A 17,775-nucleotide genomic window follows, 5' to 3' on the forward strand; every position below is an offset into this window, starting at 1 on the left:
GGTGTCATGTGGCTGCTGCCCACCAGTCTGTGTATGCAGGATGAATAATCAGGGAGAACCTGTCCGTGAATCAGTTAGTTTGTGTGAATCATGCATGACTGTTTTTGCATTTTACAAATTAGCTCAGGTTAGTGTGAATTCTTGCCTGGAGAATCCCAGGGACGGGGGAGCCTCGTGGGCTGCCGTCTATGGGGTCGCACAGAGTTGCACACGACTGAAGCAACTTAGCAGCAGCAGCAGTGTGAATTAATCAGTCTTTTTGGTTTATACCTTAAAAAAAAATCACTCCATTTCCCAAAGCCATAGCATCCTGGCACCTCTGCCCCGGAACTTGCTTCCTTCTTCTTGGGCTCACCAATCCAAACCCCTAACTCAGCACCATCAGCTAGCAGATAAAGCACAAGCTGGGGACCCCAGACTGCTTCTGAGAAGGCAAACCGAGGACTACTTTCAGAGGGAGGGTGGGCAGTGGAGGGCCAGCAGTTAAGCCACCCACAAAGGTCAAAAGCAAAACATTTGTCTCCATTTCAGCACAGAACCACTTTTGTGGATTTTCTTGAGGCTCATCCTCATACTTACAGGGCTGAGGTGTAGACATTTTCACATTTGCATTTGCTGATTTAAATCAAAGAAGAGGGACTTCCCTGGTGGTCCGGTGGTTAAGAGTTCAAGCTCCCAATGCAAGATCCCTGGACATGGAACTTGATCCCATATGCCTCAACTAAGAGTTCACAGGCTGCAACTAAAGATTTTGCATGCTGCAGCTAAAAGGTCCTGCCTGCCGCAACTAAGAACAAAGATTCATATACTGCAACTAAGACCTGGTGCAGCCAAATAAATAAATGTTAAAAAGTAACATCAGAAAAGATGGTCATTGTTAAAGCAATCAATGTGGTCATTCCAGCTGTGATTACGCTACACAGTTGAAAACATTTCTTCCCATTTGGCTAGGGCTCCATCACTGAATGCTCCCAGTGGGTTGGAGATGTTTGCATAATCTTGAACTGGTTAGCCTCATTTGCTACACATGATGATATCCATCTCCCAAATGCAACTTTGCCAGCACTTGACTCTATGCGGGTAGCCAGAATTTCAATCCCTGTTCCATGTCAAGATGTTATGAATGAAGAATAGGTGAAATCTGATTGTCCCCAAAAGTACTCGACTCACTTTGAGTTGCTAAGTCTTAAAAAAATTTTTAGACTTACATTTTCTGATGATAAAAGTGACACCCACCTTCCAAATGTGGAAATCAACAAAGCACTAAAAAAGAGGTCAACATTACGGGACGTCCCCGGTGGTTCAGTGGCTAAGACTGCATGCTCCCAACACAGGGGCCCAGTTTCGATCCCTGGTCAGGGAACTAGATCCAACCACATGATTCAACTAAGAGTTCACATGCTGCAGTGAAGATCAAAGATTCCACATGCCGCAGCTCAGACCTGGAGCAGACAAATAAACACTAAAAAATAAAAGGTCAGCATCTCATGTTATCCCAGGTAGGATTTACTCTCTCACCAGCTTTATTTTGGGTGTCCTTAATCCACTAAGACGTTTCCCCCCTTCTCCCTCTTTCTTTTTAGAGCAATAATTCTTCACTGTTTCTTCCATGGAATCTCCTGGATGCCTTTGTCCTCTCTCTGAGGATGTTCTTGCTGTAGAAACTGAAGAAATGCCTTATCTCAGAGAGGTGAGATTTGGGACAAGGCTATGTGGGACCCACCCCAGACCCGCAGGGAAGGCTGCTGCTGCTGCTGCTAAGTCGCTTCAGTCGTGTCCGACTCTGTGCGACCCCATAGACGGCAGCCCACCAGGCTCCCCCGTCCCTGGGATTCTCCAGGCAAAAACACTGGAGTGGGTTGCCATTTCCTTCTCCAATGCATGAAAGTGAAAAGTGAAAAGTGAAGTCGCCCAGTCATGTCCGACTCTTCGCGACCCCATGGACTGCAGCTTACCAGGCTCCTCCGTCCATGGGATTTTCTAGGCAAGAGTATTGGAGTGGGGTGCCATAAGGACACTCAGGGCAGTTCCCAAGGACAAAAGGGGGCGGGCAAGGGCCTTGGATGACACACCTGTAATAATAGTTGAGGTCTCCATGTGGCAAGCCTTGGTCCCAGTGCTTGGTGGGAATGAACTGGGGCCCCTGCTAGCACGGTGATGCCCCATTGCCAATACCATGGGAGGGGTGAGGATGCTGAACACTCAGTTTGGGGCTTCCTGGGACAGGTTTGGCCAGCCGGGACAATGCCTAGCTTGTGTACCCTGGCACCAGCCACTATTTTATGGTACTTGAGTGCCTGGCAGAGAGTAGGGACTGATGGGTTTTTAATAGGCTAAATGTATGGTGCTTTTAAATGCCAACCAGTATTGTAAGAAATGATGCTCATCCTAAAGAGGTAAGTCCCCATGCTCCCCCAGCCCTGGGGGTCCGGCTGCAAAGTCCTTTCTCTGGGCCCCTTCATTCGCATCTGAGCAGGATGGCCAACTGTCTGGGCTTCTCAGGGTCTGTCACCTGTATGTGTCACACACTGTGTGGGGCTCCGCACCCGCATGGTGCTCCAGAGTTCATGGTACTCTGGTGGTCAGTGCCGCCGAAGGCCATGTCGCCTGCCAGGTCAGGTGCCTGGCTCCTGCACCTGGCTCCTTGAGCAGGGTTCTCAGGTCTCTGTGGGATATTTCTTTCCATGAGTTCCACAAGCTCTTGCTTTTACCTTTCTTTGACTTATATTTTAAAACCATTTGAGAACTAAAATATCACCTGCCATACCATTAGACAAAGATGCTCCAGCCATCAAACCTTCACATTACAACCACTGGGATGGTGAGTGCTGAGGGGACTCGGGATGAGGAAGCGCAGGATGCTGGCCCCAGATAGCTGAGGTGCAACCGCAGGAATCACTTCAGTGAGCCCAGACTCTTTCTTGCACCTTCCCATACATAGAAAAGTGCTAAATTTCTTGACTTGAGGTATTTGGCTTTCCCTTAGTAACACTCATCTTTTGATGTTCCAAACACTTAAGTCTTTTGTTGCAAAAACTTGGAGATCAAACCAGTTATTCCTAAAGGAAATCAACTCTGATATTCACTGGAAGAACTGATGCTCCAATACTTTGGCCACCTGTTGTGAAGAGCCGACTCACTGGAAAAGACCCTGATGCTGGGAGGGATTGAGGGCAGGAGGAGAAGGGGAGGACAGAGGATGAGATGGTTGGATGGCATCAACAGCTCAGTGGACATGAGTTTGAGCAGACTTGGGAAGATAGTGAAGGACTGGGAGGCCTGGCGTGCTGCAGTTCATGGAATCTGGCTTTGCCTCTTTGTAACAGTTTTCTCAGCATTACCTAAGGTGCTGTGTCCTGAGTTTGAAGTCCTCAGAAAGTCTGCGGAATAAAACATAACTCTCAACTTGTGCACTTTTTTCCAAGTGACACATTTTTATTTTAAAAACATTTCAAAAAAATGCAGACCTATAGAGCACTCATAAACGTCTGTGCAGAGTGGGTAGTTAGAACTATTTTGTCATTTTTGCCCTGAGTGGCTGCTTTTTAAAAATCAATTAATTTTAAAGTTTACTTATTTCTGGCCGCCCCAGGCCTTGGTTGCGGCAGGTGGGCTCTTGGTTGTGGCTTCACTCTCCATGTAGCACGCAGGCTGGGTTGCTTCCTGGCATGAGGGATCTTAGTTCCCTGGCTAGGGATTGAACCCGCGTGCCCTGAAGCGGAGGGTGCGTTCTGAACCACCGAACCACCAGGGAAGTCCCTGCCTGTGAGACGAGAGGCGCGACGACTCACGCGGGGCTCTCTGCCCACTGCTCCAGGCTCTTCTCTGTCCCACGAGACGCCACCTTCGGTTCTGACGCGTTTCCTTCCAGCCCGCTTCTTACGCTTCTGCACACAGTTCACCTACATAGCCAAAGGAGTACAGACGTTTGCACTGAAAGACCGTCTTCTGTCACTCAGCATTGGTCGCTGATATGATTTCACTGGGTTTCCTTGTAATTCTTTCCTTCCTCTCTGCTGAGGTGTTTGATACCACAGCCGGGTCACCATGCCGTTTCACCCTGATGGCTGTGTGTATGCAGTGCTAAAATGCACGGACTTTGGAAAAACAGAACTAGAAAGCTGCTCTTCAGTGTAATAAAACTGGCAACTATTCCTCATCATCGAACACCACTCCAGAATTAGAGTTCCCCAATTGTCTCAAAAATGTCTTCAAGTTGGTATGTTTGAGTAAGAGCCCCAGTAATATGTATGGAGGACTGCTTTTCTTGCATTGAAAACAATTTTTATTGAAGCGTAGTTGATTTACAATGTTGTGTTGATTGCTGCTATACAGCCAAGTGATTCAGTTTTACATGTGAAAGTGAAAGTGAAGTCGCTCAGTCATGTCCGACCCTTTGCAACCCCCTGGACTGCAGCCTACCAGGCTCCTCCCTCCATGGGATTCTCCAGGCAAGAGTACTGGAGTGGGATGCCATTTCCTTCTCCAGGAGATCTTCCCAACCCAGGGATTGAACCCGGGTCTCCTGCATTGCAGGCAGATGCTAATACACACACGTTCTTTTCCATATTATTTTCCGTTACGGTTTATCATAGAATATTGAATACAGTTCTCTGTGCTCTACAGTAGGACCTTGTTGTTTATCTACCTTCTCCTGCATTTTTTATTTTATTTTATTTTATTTTGTGCTACAAGCATGAGGAAGCCAGATCACTTGCCTGGATGACATTCTGAGGCTCCTTTGTCTTCCGGGGGCCATCAGAGAACCCTGTCTTGGTCCGCTCAGGCTGCTGTAAGGCAGCTCCGCAGCCTGAGCTGCTTAGACATGGATCTGGAGCCTGAAGTCTGAGATCAGAGTGCCAGCGAGCCCAGGGGCCGGCGTGCGTCCGCGCTGCAGGCCTCTCCTGTCCTTACGTGGTGCAAGGGCAAAGGAGCTCTGTGGGGCTTCCTTTGTGTGTGTGTGTGTTAGTCAGTCAGGTCCGACTCTCTGTGGCCCCATACACTGTAGCCCACCAGGCTCCTGTGTCCATGGGGCTCTCCAGGCAAGAATACGGGGGTGGTTGCCATTCCCTTCTCCAGGGCCTCTTCCTGACCCAAGGGTCAAATCCAGGTCTCCTGTATCACAGGCAGACTCTTTAGCACTGAGCCACGAGGGAAGTGGGGCCTTCCTTATGAGAACACCGATCCCATTTGTGAGGGCTCTGCCCTCTGGACCAAATCACCCCAAAGTCCCACCTCCTTATACCATCACCTTGGACATGAGGTTCTCAACATATGAATTTTGCGGGGGACGCAAGCATACAGACCGTGGTAAACCTTACCTACCATTGTTTTCCCGACCAATGGATGTTCTTGTAAAGGCTGGGCTAGAGGGTCCACTTCTCTGGCAAGAATTCTTGGTAGATGGAGTTTTTTTTTTTTTTTTTTTTTTTTAAGATTCATCACTGTTGTGTGTATCTAAGAGCTTGATCGAGTGAGCAAGACTTTAACCACTGAACAAGCCATGTTCTTTGACATCTGCACTGGGCCATCCTTGGACACTGGCTTGATCCCACCCTTCTGCCTTCAAGCCAAGCTGTAGCACACACTCTTGTGTCTGCTTCCTTACACATGTGTACAAGAGGGTCTTTGGGGTTTTGCTCAGGTATGTATCAATAATTGCTATGAATAATCTCTTTTTACTGGAAATAAAAATGCCTCCCTATTTATGATAACTAAGTCCATAGCACTCAGTGAACCCAAACATCAGTATTTATTTTTCAAACAGTGGATAATTTTAAAAAGTTTCACTTTCAAACAGTATATACTAGTAACAAAAGAGTCAACAGCTTCATTTATAAAGTAAAAACCACCCTGAAATCTTCTCTTGCTGCCACATGATTAATAATTTGTTGACTATCCTTCCAAATGTTTTTCTGTTCACACTTGAACATAAGTATTTGTACATCTCATACAACACAATAGGAATGCTAATATACATATTTTTACGGCCAAGTTTCTTTTTTTTAAATTTACGTTTCATGAGCATCTTTCCACATGAATATGCTCACATCTAAATAATTTCTTTTAACAGCTGGGCAGCACTCAGTGGCCCAGGGATGGTGTGATGGTTGATTTTATGTCATCTTGGCTGGCCATGGGATGCTCAGACAAAGCGTTATTTCTGGCTGTGTGTGTGGGTGTTTTCAGTTGAGATTAGCATTTGAATCAGTGGGCTCAGGAGTGGGCGATGGAGGCTGGGACTGGTATCTGTACTTGAGGGTGCGGGTGGCTGGGGGCCTCTGATTTAAAGGGCAGTTGACTCATGGGGAACTGTGTCAAGTTCAGACTCCAGAGCCACTCATCCAAAATGTGAAACACCCATTCTACGCCCAGGCGCATGCCTTGTCCCGAGCAGCTGAGATCAAAACAAATTACAAAAGAATCCCAGCTTTACTTAAAATTATTAACAGGTGCAGTTTTGGATAGAGGGCCCTGGCAGGCTGCCTCAGTTGGTTGCTTTGCTGTTCAGGCACTCAGCTGTGTCCAGCTCTCTGCGACCCCGTGGACTGCAGCGCACCAGGCTGCGGTTTTCATTATCCCTGTTTTTCACCATCTCTTGGAGTTTGCTCAGACTCATGTCCATTGAGGCAGTGCTGCCATCCAGCCATCTCATCCTCGATTGTCCCCTTCTCCTCCTGCCTTTGATCTTTCCCAGCATCAGGGTCTTTTCCAATGAGTCAGCTCTTCCCATCAGGTGGCCAAAGTAGTAGAGCTTCAGCTTCAGCATCAGTCCTTCCAATGAATGTTCAGGGTTGATTTCCTTTAGGAGGGACGGGTTTGATCTTGCTGTCAAGTCTTTCCAGCACCACGGAGCATCAGTTTTTCAATGCTCAGTCTTCTTTATGGCTGAGCCCTTCTAGGCTGCTAGGTTATGTCTTATTGACCATAATACATAAGTGTTTACTTTTTGGGGCACAGAACAGTGAGGTAGAGAGTCTGCCAGCCACCTTTGTCCTTGTTGAATCAGGTCCCTCTGAAGTAGGCTGAGTCTTCAGCACGGTTCCTGGCCTGCTGCCCCAGCTTGACACACGGTTACAACACTTCCTGCCCCTTGGTTGCAGGCTCACCTCTTGAAGCCTTGTCCCCGGGGAGGGAATGTCTGAGTGCTGGCTGCCCTTTGAGCGCAAGGCACTCACTCAGTCAGGAGTGCATTTCCTGGTTGCCCTGTGTTGTGAGTATCACAGTGCCCGCTGAATCACCACTCCCCACCCTGGAACAGCTCAGGGATCTTCCGTGTTAGAAATGGGCTCCAACGAAAGAATAGGAAGATGCTTTTCAACAAGGTGTTTACTTTCTTATTTTCCTTATCATAGTACCTAAAACTGACATAACTTTAACAAACCCTTTGTTCCAATAGGATTGTTTGTCTGTTACTACAGATGGTGCAACACCTCCATCACCAGCTCACCACCACCAGCACCAGAGCATCAGGCCCACCGTAGCCGTGGCACACAGAACCCCACCATCACCAAGTCACCACCGACACCGTGACCATAACCCCCGGTACTACTATGGTCACTGCGGTCACAACCGCCAACTCTAACACCACCACCGCGATCACTGTCTCTACCACCACCCCCAAACCCACGCCCCACCGTTAGAATTCCACCATCACACGAGTGACCGCCATGACCGCCAGTGCCATCACTATCCGCCATCGCCTCCATCCACACTTACATCACCAGCACCACCATTTCACCCCACACACCATCAGCACCAGCACTGCCCATGCCAATACCACCGTCACCACCAACACCCTCACCCCACATATGGGCAAGACTTCACTGCACACGTCTCCAAGTCACATTTGGGAAACCCTCAGGCTCTGACGAACCCCTGAGGGGTGGAGTGGAAGTGGAGACAGAAGCCACTAAGCAGACGTGCGTCCAGGCTCACCCTCTTCCACGCAGGCTTCAATCTGAGACACCCCCATTATCTGCTCTTCCTGTTGAAGTTTCTTCTAAAATGCCATCAAGGTTCTCAGATCTTAAAACCCACTGAAGCCACGGTGTGCATAGTGCTTTATCCCACTGAGGAATTTTTTCCAAGGAGTGTTTAGGAAAATGCAAATGCAAATGGCCAAGGAGGGCACACACACAAAGGAGAAACACTGTGTGTTTTTGTCATGAACGGGGTCGCCGTGCGTGGTGCTGAGGAGAGAGGCCTGGATCCCACACTCGTGGGCTTGTGTCATGGAAGAGGCTGGAAGGAGGTGGAAAGGGAGAAGCAGAGGCAAAGACCACCTCTGTTTCTGATGTGCTCAGGACATGATGGGTTAATCCAAGCTTGGCACAGCCAGGAGGCTGTGTGGTTTCCTGCAGGACTGTGTGTGATGACAGGTTTTCCCTTTCACTGCCTGGCCTCTCTGCCCCCTTTGCCCAGCCAGGAAGGTTTTCTGGGAGGGTTTCTCCCTCCACACACATACTGGAATGTCTTATCCTTGGCGATGGGGGAGTCTTGTCTCTTCGGGATGAAAAGTGTTGGAGAGCTTTATTGGATAATTCCTCCCTTGAAATTGTACTCTCGTTCGATAGGAAACACACCATGTTTTGTTAAAATCCAGCCTGGAAACAGATCTGAGACTCTCAAGTGGGCTGGCTTTGAGGACGAATTCTTCATCTTTTTTAATATTTGAAAATTTATGTTTAGTTGTTTGGTTGTACCTCATGACTTATGGGATCTTAGTTGCCCCACCAGGGACCAAACCCTTGCCCCTTGCATTAGAAATGAAGAGTCTTTTTTATTTTTATTTTTTTGAAACAAACTAAGATTTATAAATTTTTTTTTAAATTTTAAAATCTTTAATTCTTACATGCGTTCCCAAACATGAACCCCCCTCCCACCTCCCTCCCCATAACATCTCTCTGGGTCATCCCCATGCACCAGCCCCAAGCATGCTGTATCCTGCGTCAGACATAGACTGGCGATTCGTGAAGAGTCTTTTTTAAAAAAACTTTTAATTTTGTATTGTGGTATAGCCCATCAACAATGTTGTAATAGTTTCAGGTAATGAGCAAAGGAACTCAGCCATACATACACATGTATCCATTCTCCCCCAGATTCTCTCATCCAGGCTGCCACATAACATTGAGCAGAATTGCATGTGCTGGACAGCAGGTTCTTATTTGTTATCCATTTTAAATACAGCAGTGTGTATACAGGTCTACCCCAAACTCCCTAACTGTCCCTTCCCCTCATCCTTCCCCGGCCGGGAAACATAAGCTCATTCTTGAAGTCTATGAGTCTGTTTCTGTTTTGTAAGTTCGTTTTTATCATTTCTTTTTAGACTCCTGGATGTCACCGGCCATCTCCGCTTCTCTGCTGACTTGCTTCCCTCAGGGTGACACTCTCCTGATCCCTCCATGGTGCTGCAGACGGCATTATTTCTCTCTTTTAGATGGAGGAGGAATATTCCTTTGCATATATGTACGACATCTTCTTCATCCATGCCTCAGCTGATGGACATTTAGGCTGGATGGGGAGCCTTAACCCCTGGACTGCCAGGCAAGTCCCAACAAGCCGGTCACTAATCTTCTCAACAACTCCCTCCCTTGTCCTGCTGTATCACTCGACAGAACCGTGAGGCCAGCAGAGCATCGCCGGCATTCTAGATGCTCACCCAGCTTCTTTCTGTTTCTGCTCCAAGGAGCAACTAGATGGACATAGTGGTGAGGATGTGGGACTGAAGCCAGAGAGGGATGCGCAGTGAGAGGACCAGACTCCAAAGTCTGCTTCTGGGATGTGAGCTCACATCCCAGCAGGCGGACAGGTGCTAGTGGGCACAGAGGGCAGCTGTCAGTCGGGGGTGGGGACCTGTGGGGGTGTGGCGCTCTTGACCCCTCTCGAAGGAATGAAGCCACTTCGCTCCGGCTGGTCCTCACCATGGAAAGATGAGAGGCATGGCTGCCAGATGGCCTGAGCCCCACCACCACCGCAAGAGAAACTAGGTTTTTTTAAGTGCAAAAATGCCTGATCTTTCAGTGTCGACAACATATTAACTTTAAAAAATGATGCTGCTGTGCAGGTCAAATGAACACATATGGGAATAGTATCTGGCCTGCTTTCCGTCTCTGGTTTATCTAATAAAGGACTTCTGGCCTCCAAGCGAACGTACAAAAAATGTCAGAATCCACAGCTAAAGAAGGTGGAGTGCCAAAGAATTGACGCTTTTGAACTGTGGTGCTGGAGAAGATTCTCGAGAGTCTCTTGGACAGCAAGGAGATCAAACCAGTCAATCCTAAAGGAGGTCAGCCCTGAATATTCATTGAAAGGACTGATGCTGAAGCTCTAATACTTTGGTCACCTGATGCGAAGAGCTGACTTATTGGAAAAGATCCTGATGCTGGGGAAGATTGAAGGCAAAAGGAAAAGGGGGTGGCAGAGGATGAGATGGTTAGATGGCATCACTGACTCAATGGACATGAATTTGAACAAGCTCTGAGTGATGGTGGAGGACGGAGGAGACTGGTGTGCTGCAGTCCAAGGGGTTGCAAAGAGTTGGGACATGTCTTCGCAACCAAACAACAGCAGCCACGAGAGGACTTGATTGGTGTAGATATATTTTTCTTCTATATCGGGAAATCTTTAAGAATACACTGTGGAGCAGCTCTGATCCAAGATGCTCCTGGTTGGGTGTCTGAGGTCCTTTCCCGAGGCTGTAAAGCACTGTGCTCAGACCACTGGTTATGGGTTTGGGGGTTGGTATTTTAACTGTCACCAATGCAGATTGCCCCTGCCCATCACCCATTTATTACCTGTAAAATGAGAAGTGGATGGGGTGTGGGGATTTTAAAATATGTGGGTGTGTTTAACACTCTTATTTGAAACTCAGGTAGGTGGTAGGTCCAGTAGTTAGGATTCAGCGCTTACTCTGATAAAGGCCCAAGCTTATCCCTGATCAGAGAACTAAGATCCTCACCAGCCACTTGGCAAGGCAGAACAAAAACAAAGCAAAACACCAAAAACAGGAATAGAAAAACCCCTCAAAACGCAGCAAATGAAGCAGGTGAGTGAAGTGCTGCAGCCTCAGACTCACCCCCCTCCCAGGCCATATGTCTTCCAGAACCTTCATGCCACTTCCCTCATGCTTCTCCAAGAGCCAGACTGGGGGACACACGTCTGGATGGATGCCTTTAAAGAGGGGGAACTTGGCCAGAGCCGCTTCTCACTTAGAGACGAAAGTGAAAAATCCAGAACTCCAGGCAGATCGTCTGCAAAGGCAAAGCCTATTTTCCTGGTGAGTTAGAACTCCCACTTCCACTAAGCAAAGAAATACAGCCTAAAGAAAGTGCAGGACAGGAGATGTGGTCTTGGAGGAGGCATGGGTCCAGGTGCTATTTGGCTTTCATTTATTATTGAAAAATCACAAATTTAGTCCTGAGGACATTGATGGAAAAAACAAGACGGGTTACGTCCTACTGGCAAGCCCGGCTCCAGTGATGCAGGCCGTGCGCCAGTCCAGGCCCCCCTCCCGTGCATTCGGCCTCCAGAAAAGCAGAGATCTCCAATGCTGATGTGAAGCCTTAAGGATAGACTTTGATAGAACCAGCAGAGGGAGACAGCCTTTGGAGTGAACTCCGTTCTCAGACAGTATTTGTCACAGGCACCCAGCTTGTTACTAATGCCCCTGCACGTTTGCGGAATTAGAATTGGAGCTAAGAGCCTCTTGTAAGTTGTAACGGTGATGATGGCAACAGCTATGTTGGACATTGTAAGTGGATTTCCTCTTCAAATCTGCACAATGACCCTTTGAGCAAATACTTTGACAAATTTCATGAATGAAGACCACCCTCCCACCCCCTTCCTAGGGATGACAGAGCAGCAGAGTTTGGAGGAGAGAATTGGACCCCCCCTGCTCCCGGCCTGTTGCCCAGGCCACACTCAAAGCCCTTGATGCTCCTAAGAAGCCAATTCCTGCTTATCCTAGTGGCCTGTTGCATTTGCAGGGGACTCTTGGCATTCTTATCCTTAATACTGCCGACAGAATCCCTGCTTTCTGGGGGATGAACACGGAGGTGAGATGTGGTGGGGGTAGCCTCGAGCAGTTCACTGAGTCCTGTCTGCTCTCCCGGCCAATCCCAGGAGGCTCTGTTTCTCTCCCATCAGGGCTAGATCTGCAGAGACTTCTGGTTTGTCCTGTCCCATCTTTCCTGGAAGATTCTGGGTTAACGCAGAAGCTGAGTGCCAAGGCAGTGAGCACTAACAGTGCCTAATTGCCCAGGCTATGAATTGAATATATCCCCTCCAAATGCATGCTTCCAAGCCTAAACACCCTATGCCCTGGCATTAGGAGGTGGTCCTGTGGGAGGTGATTAGGTCATGAGGGTGGAGCCCTTATGAATGGGATTAGTGCCTTTAATGAAGAGACACCAGGGAGATGGTCTTTCTGTCTCTCCCCCACGTAAGGCACTGAGGCTACAACCAGAAGACAGCAAAGCAGGGAAGGGCTCTTAACAGACGCTCGATCTGCTGTGTTTTGATCTTAGATTTCCAGCCTCTAGAAATGTGAGAATTAACTGTGTGTGTGTGCTCAGTTGCTCAGTCATGTCCCACTCTTTGGAACCCATGAACTATAGCCCGCCAGGCTCGTCTGTCCATGGAACGTCCCAGGTAAGAATACTGGAGTGGTTGCCATTTCGTCCTCCAGGGTATCTTCCTGACCCAGGGGTTGAACCTGTGTCTCCTGAATTGGCAGGCAGGTTCTTTACCCTAATTGCCACATGAGAAGCCCTTTTGTTGTTTAAGCTAGGGGGTCCCCAACCACTCAGCTATGGACCGCAGCTGGTCCATGACCTATTCGGAATTAGGCAGTGCAGCAGGAGGCAAGCAGCAGGTGAGTGAGTGAAGCTTCATCTGTATTTACAGCCACTCCCCACCGCTTGCATTACCACCTAAGCTCTGCCTCCTGTCAGATCAGTTGCGGCATATTAAATGTAATGCCCTTGAATCATCCTGAAACCATCCCACCTCATCCCAGTCCGTGGAAAAATTGTCTCTCGTGAAACCAGTCCCTAGTGCCAAAGAAGGTTGGGGACCACTGGTTTCAGCTGCTCAGTTTCTGGGATTCTGGTTTAGCAGCCCAAACAGATTAAGACAGGTGGGCTTCATTTTGCAGGAAAGAAATGCAAAACTGGGTCCGTCTTTTGCTTTCCACTGGCTCTCCATGACCTTGTCACATCTCAGAGCCTCAGGAGACAGTCACTTGGGGAGTGTGGCTCATCCAGGTGCTGGGTGAGAGGGCCTGGGTTCCCCTCAAGGATTCCAGGAATGGCAGGCAGCTGGGAAGTCAGGGAAGGAAGAAGATCTGGACAGAGCAAGAAGGGGCGGTGAGAGCCGAGAAAGGAGGTGAGGGTCCAGCAGGGCTGCTGGCTCGAGGCCTCGGCCCGGCCTGGAGTGGGGACACTGAAAGGGCTTTCCAGCAGCTGGTGTCTGGGGTTCAAAGCTGGTTCCTTATTTCACAGATGAGGCCTGAGGACCACGACAGCAGGGGACTCTGACCAGGGCCACACAACAAGCAACGGTGCTGAGAAACGGGCTGGAGTCAGGGCCCGACCACGGCCACGGCTGTGCAACCTCCTGGCTTATGTCACCTTGGGCTTCCCAGGTGGCGCTGGTGATAAAGAATCTGCCTGCCAATGCCAAAAACATAAGAGACGCAGGTCTGATTCCTGGGTCAGGAGGATCTCCTGGAGGAAGGCACAGCAACCCACTCCAGTGTTCTTGCCTGGAGAATCCCATGGACAGAGGAGCCTGGTGAGCTTCAGTCCACAGGGCTGCAAAGAGTTGGTCATGATTGAAGAGGCTTAGCATGCTCAGGCAAACCAGACCTCTTGGAAACTTGCCGTCTCAGCTGCAAAATGGGAGTAAGAATGGGAGTAAGTTACAACATCTGTTGTAACATTTTGGTGAAGCTTGAATAGGTAAAAGCATGTTCAATACTGAGTATGCTGCCTGGAATGTTAATCGTGCTCATTCTGCTATTATTTTGAAACCATTTGTTCTTTGAAACCATTAGTTCTTTCTCTTTATGGGTTTATGATTCAATTTAACAAATATTTACTGGATCCATACTGTGTACCCAGTAATGGGGTCAAACATATGGCAGCTTGAAGGCTTTGGCTTGCTCCCCTGGAAACCTGCAGTTTCCACGTTGGGGCAGGAGCAGAAGAGATGGCAGTGAGTGTGGATTTCATGGGAGGGGAAGAGATGGGCCCTCTGGGCATGGGAGGAGCTAGAGAAGGAAGCTGGGAAGGGTGATCCTTGCAGCAGGGAAGACAGGAAAGGGAATGGAACAAGGAGAAAGTTGGAGATGGGAGGAGCGTGTGTGCTAAATCGCTTCAGTTGCGTCCAACTCTTTGTGACTCCATGGACCACAGACCTCCAGGCTCCTCTGTCCATGGGGATTCTCCAGGTAAGAATACCGGAGAGGATTGCCATACCTCTTTCAAGGGATCTTCCCCATCCAGGGATTGAAACTGCGTCTCTTATGTCTCCTGCTTTGGCAGGAGGGTTCTTTACCACTTGCACCACCTGGGAAGCCTAAGATGGGAGGAGGGCAGGGGTCCAAGGAGGCACTGTTGCTTGCCAACCTTGACCCCACAACCTCATAAGGGAAATCTTAGTAGGAAGGAGGCTGGGGCAGAGAAGAAACTGACAGAGATACAGTTGATGTCTCTTCCTGCCACTGAGTCAAGACCTGTTGTGTTGTCCCGAGGGAAGAAGGAAGGGTGTGGCTTCCTTCAGAGCTTACACCCTAAAAGGGCACCCAAGGAGGAGAGGTCTTGGGCAGGGGGACCATGGACATGGCTTTGTGCTCCTGGGGGTGAGACTCCTGGCTCAGCCATTCCCTTGCTATAATCTCTTTGGCTTCTTTAAGTCTCAGTGTCCTCATCTGTGAAGTGGGTCGCTGACAGCACTGGCTTTTATAAGATGTTGAAAGGGCCACATGGGGAAATACATAGAAATGCCTTATGCCCATGCTTTTTAAAGTTCTTTTTCCTTTTTTTTTAAAGAAAACAGTTTTAATTGATAATTGCTTTACAGAATTTTGTTGTTTTTTGCCAAACATCAACATGAATCAGCCATAGGTATACATATGTCCCCTCCCTCTTGAACCCCCCTCCCACCTCCCTCCCCATCCCACCCCTCTAAGTTGATACAGAGCCCTGGTTTGGGTTCCCTGAATCATACAGCAAATTCCCACTGGCCATCTATTTTACATATGGTAATGTAAGTTCCCACTTACTTATTTTTGGAGGTCTTCATTGTGTACTCAGGCTTTCTCTATTCACGGTGAGTGGGGGCTACTCTGAGCGGTGAGTTGAGGTGCCTGGGCTTCTCCTGCAGAGCACGGCTTCTAGGCAAGGGTTTCGGTAGTTGCACCATGTGGGTGGACTCTAGCGTGCAGGCTCAGTGGGTGTGCCACACAGCCTGTAGTCACCCTGGGGCATGTGGGATCTTCCAGGACCAGGGATAGAACCTGTGTCCCCTGCATTGGCAGACAGACTCTTATCCACTGTACCACCAGGGAAGTCCCTGAACACGTGTTTATTATGTACTTACTCTTCTGTTTGAGGGTTTGGGGTTCTCATATTTAAAAAAGGAAGATTACAGCAGTCTTCCAACTCTGGAAAGAAAATGAAAAGGGCCATGTGTGGGAAAGTCATTTGAAAATGTGAACTTGCAATAACTATTTTTGTTGGAGGAAACTTCAGTCCAGTTTTGTTGGGGAGATGGGAACACTAGGGACATGGGGAACTTTATGCGTTGAGTTAGAAGAATAAGATACAGAATCACATGCTGGGTTTCAAAAATTTAAAAAAAAGAAGGTCTTAAATAAAACTGTGTGTTTTCCCAACAAATTTGTGGGAAGAACATAAAATCCTCATCACTGGTCTCTGGTTTAATAAAAGAAAGGGAAACTTGATTTATAGGCCTGCCAACCCTATTGACAACAAGCAATAACATCAGTGAGATTGGGGAGTCATTCTGGGTAAATAAACCTTTCAAAGTGGGTGCAGGCTCCTTGTGTCTCTAATCACTGATGCCTGTAATCCATGAAACACTTGTGAAATGATTTGTCTAGTGGTGGTAACCAGGCACACATATCTCTAATACGTGTTCACATGTGTTCTGCCCATCACCTTACTGATGGCGAGTCTTTGAAAACTGTGTTTCCAAATGCTCCAGTTTGGGCATGATACTTCATACCAGCTGAGGACTCTATGTATTTGTGGAGAGGGCAGATTTCTCCTTTTTGAATTTTCCACTGTGAATTTCAGCCTGCAGAAATTCAGACCATCTGCTCCTCAGTGATGAACTTACCCGTGATCCGGCTCCTTGGTGGTTTGGTGGTAAAGAATCCGCCTGCCAATGCAGGAGACACAGGAGACATGGGTTCAGCCCCTGGGTTGGGAAGATCCCCTGGAGGAAGAAATGGAAGCCCACTCCAGTATTCTTGCCTGGAGAGTCGCATGGACAGAGGAGCCTGGAGGGCTGCAGTTTATAGCATTGCAGAGTCTGACACCGCTGAGTGACCATACATGCATCATACTGAATATGAGGAGGAGGACTCTGACCTTCAGGAGGTGTGTGGTGCTTGTGACTGGATTGAAAGGCAGGTGTGCGGTTAGAAGCTGGTGAAAGAGGGGCTAGGGAGGGAATTCCCTGGCGGCCCAGTGGTTAGGACTCTGTACTTTCACTGCTGAAGCCTGGGTGTGATCCCTGGTTGAGGAACTAAGATCCTGAGAGCTGTGCAGTTTGGCCGAACAAACAAAAAAACCCCAAATAACCCCTCCCCACGACGAAACCCTTAAAAGAAAGAGGCTAGGGAACGGGATGGGGCCCTCCACCCAGGGGCTGGGAGGGCTGGAGGGCGCATCCGTTCCAGTGCAAATCCTTTGCCACCGCCTCTGCACCCACAGTTCTCATCAGTCCCGACATTATGTTAGCGCAGACCCTACAGGTTCGGTGGCTCAGTTCCACAATCCCACCCACTGCTTCAGACACCAGCTGAAGTCCTGGGTCCCCAAGCTACTCGCAGTTCTCTCTGATAACAACCGGGGGGGTCCCGTGACCCTCCTTCAGTTTCTATAATTTGTTAGAGTAACTCGGATTATTCAGGAAAAGGCTATACTTACAATCATTGCTTTCTTTCATTTAAAAATGCTTTTAAAAAGAATTTATCTATTTAAATTGGGAGCTAATTACTTGACAATATTGTGATGGTTTTGGCCAAACACCAGCATGAATTGGCCATAGGCACTGTGCCCTCCCTCCTGGGACCCCCTCCGCCTCCCTCCCTGCCCCATCCCTCCAGACTGTCACGGAGCACTGGACGCGGGTCCCCTGCATCACACGTCAAACTCCCACTGGCTGTCTGTTTCACAGACGGCAATGCATACGTTTCAATGCTGTTAAATCATCCCGCCCTCTCCTGCCACTGAATCCCAAAGTCCAAAAGTCTGTTCTTTAGATCTGTGTCTCCTCTGCTGCCCTGAATGAAGGATCACTGGCACCGTGTTTCTAGATTCTGTATATATGTGTCAATATACAATCTTTGTCTTTCTCTTTCTGACTTCACTCTGTATAAAGGGCTCTAGGTTCATGCACCTCATTAGAACTTATTCATTTTCTTTCATCTTTGCAGGGAGAAAGGAGATCTTAGCTTCATTTTATTCCCTAAAAAAATTGGGATATATAGTTGCTTTACAACAATCCTGTGTTAGTTGCTGC

The sequence above is a fragment of the Capra hircus genome, chromosome 11 (assembly GCF_001704415.2).
Source record: "Capra hircus breed San Clemente chromosome 11, ASM170441v1, whole genome shotgun sequence".
Taxonomy (NCBI): Eukaryota; Metazoa; Chordata; class Mammalia; order Artiodactyla; family Bovidae; genus Capra; species Capra hircus.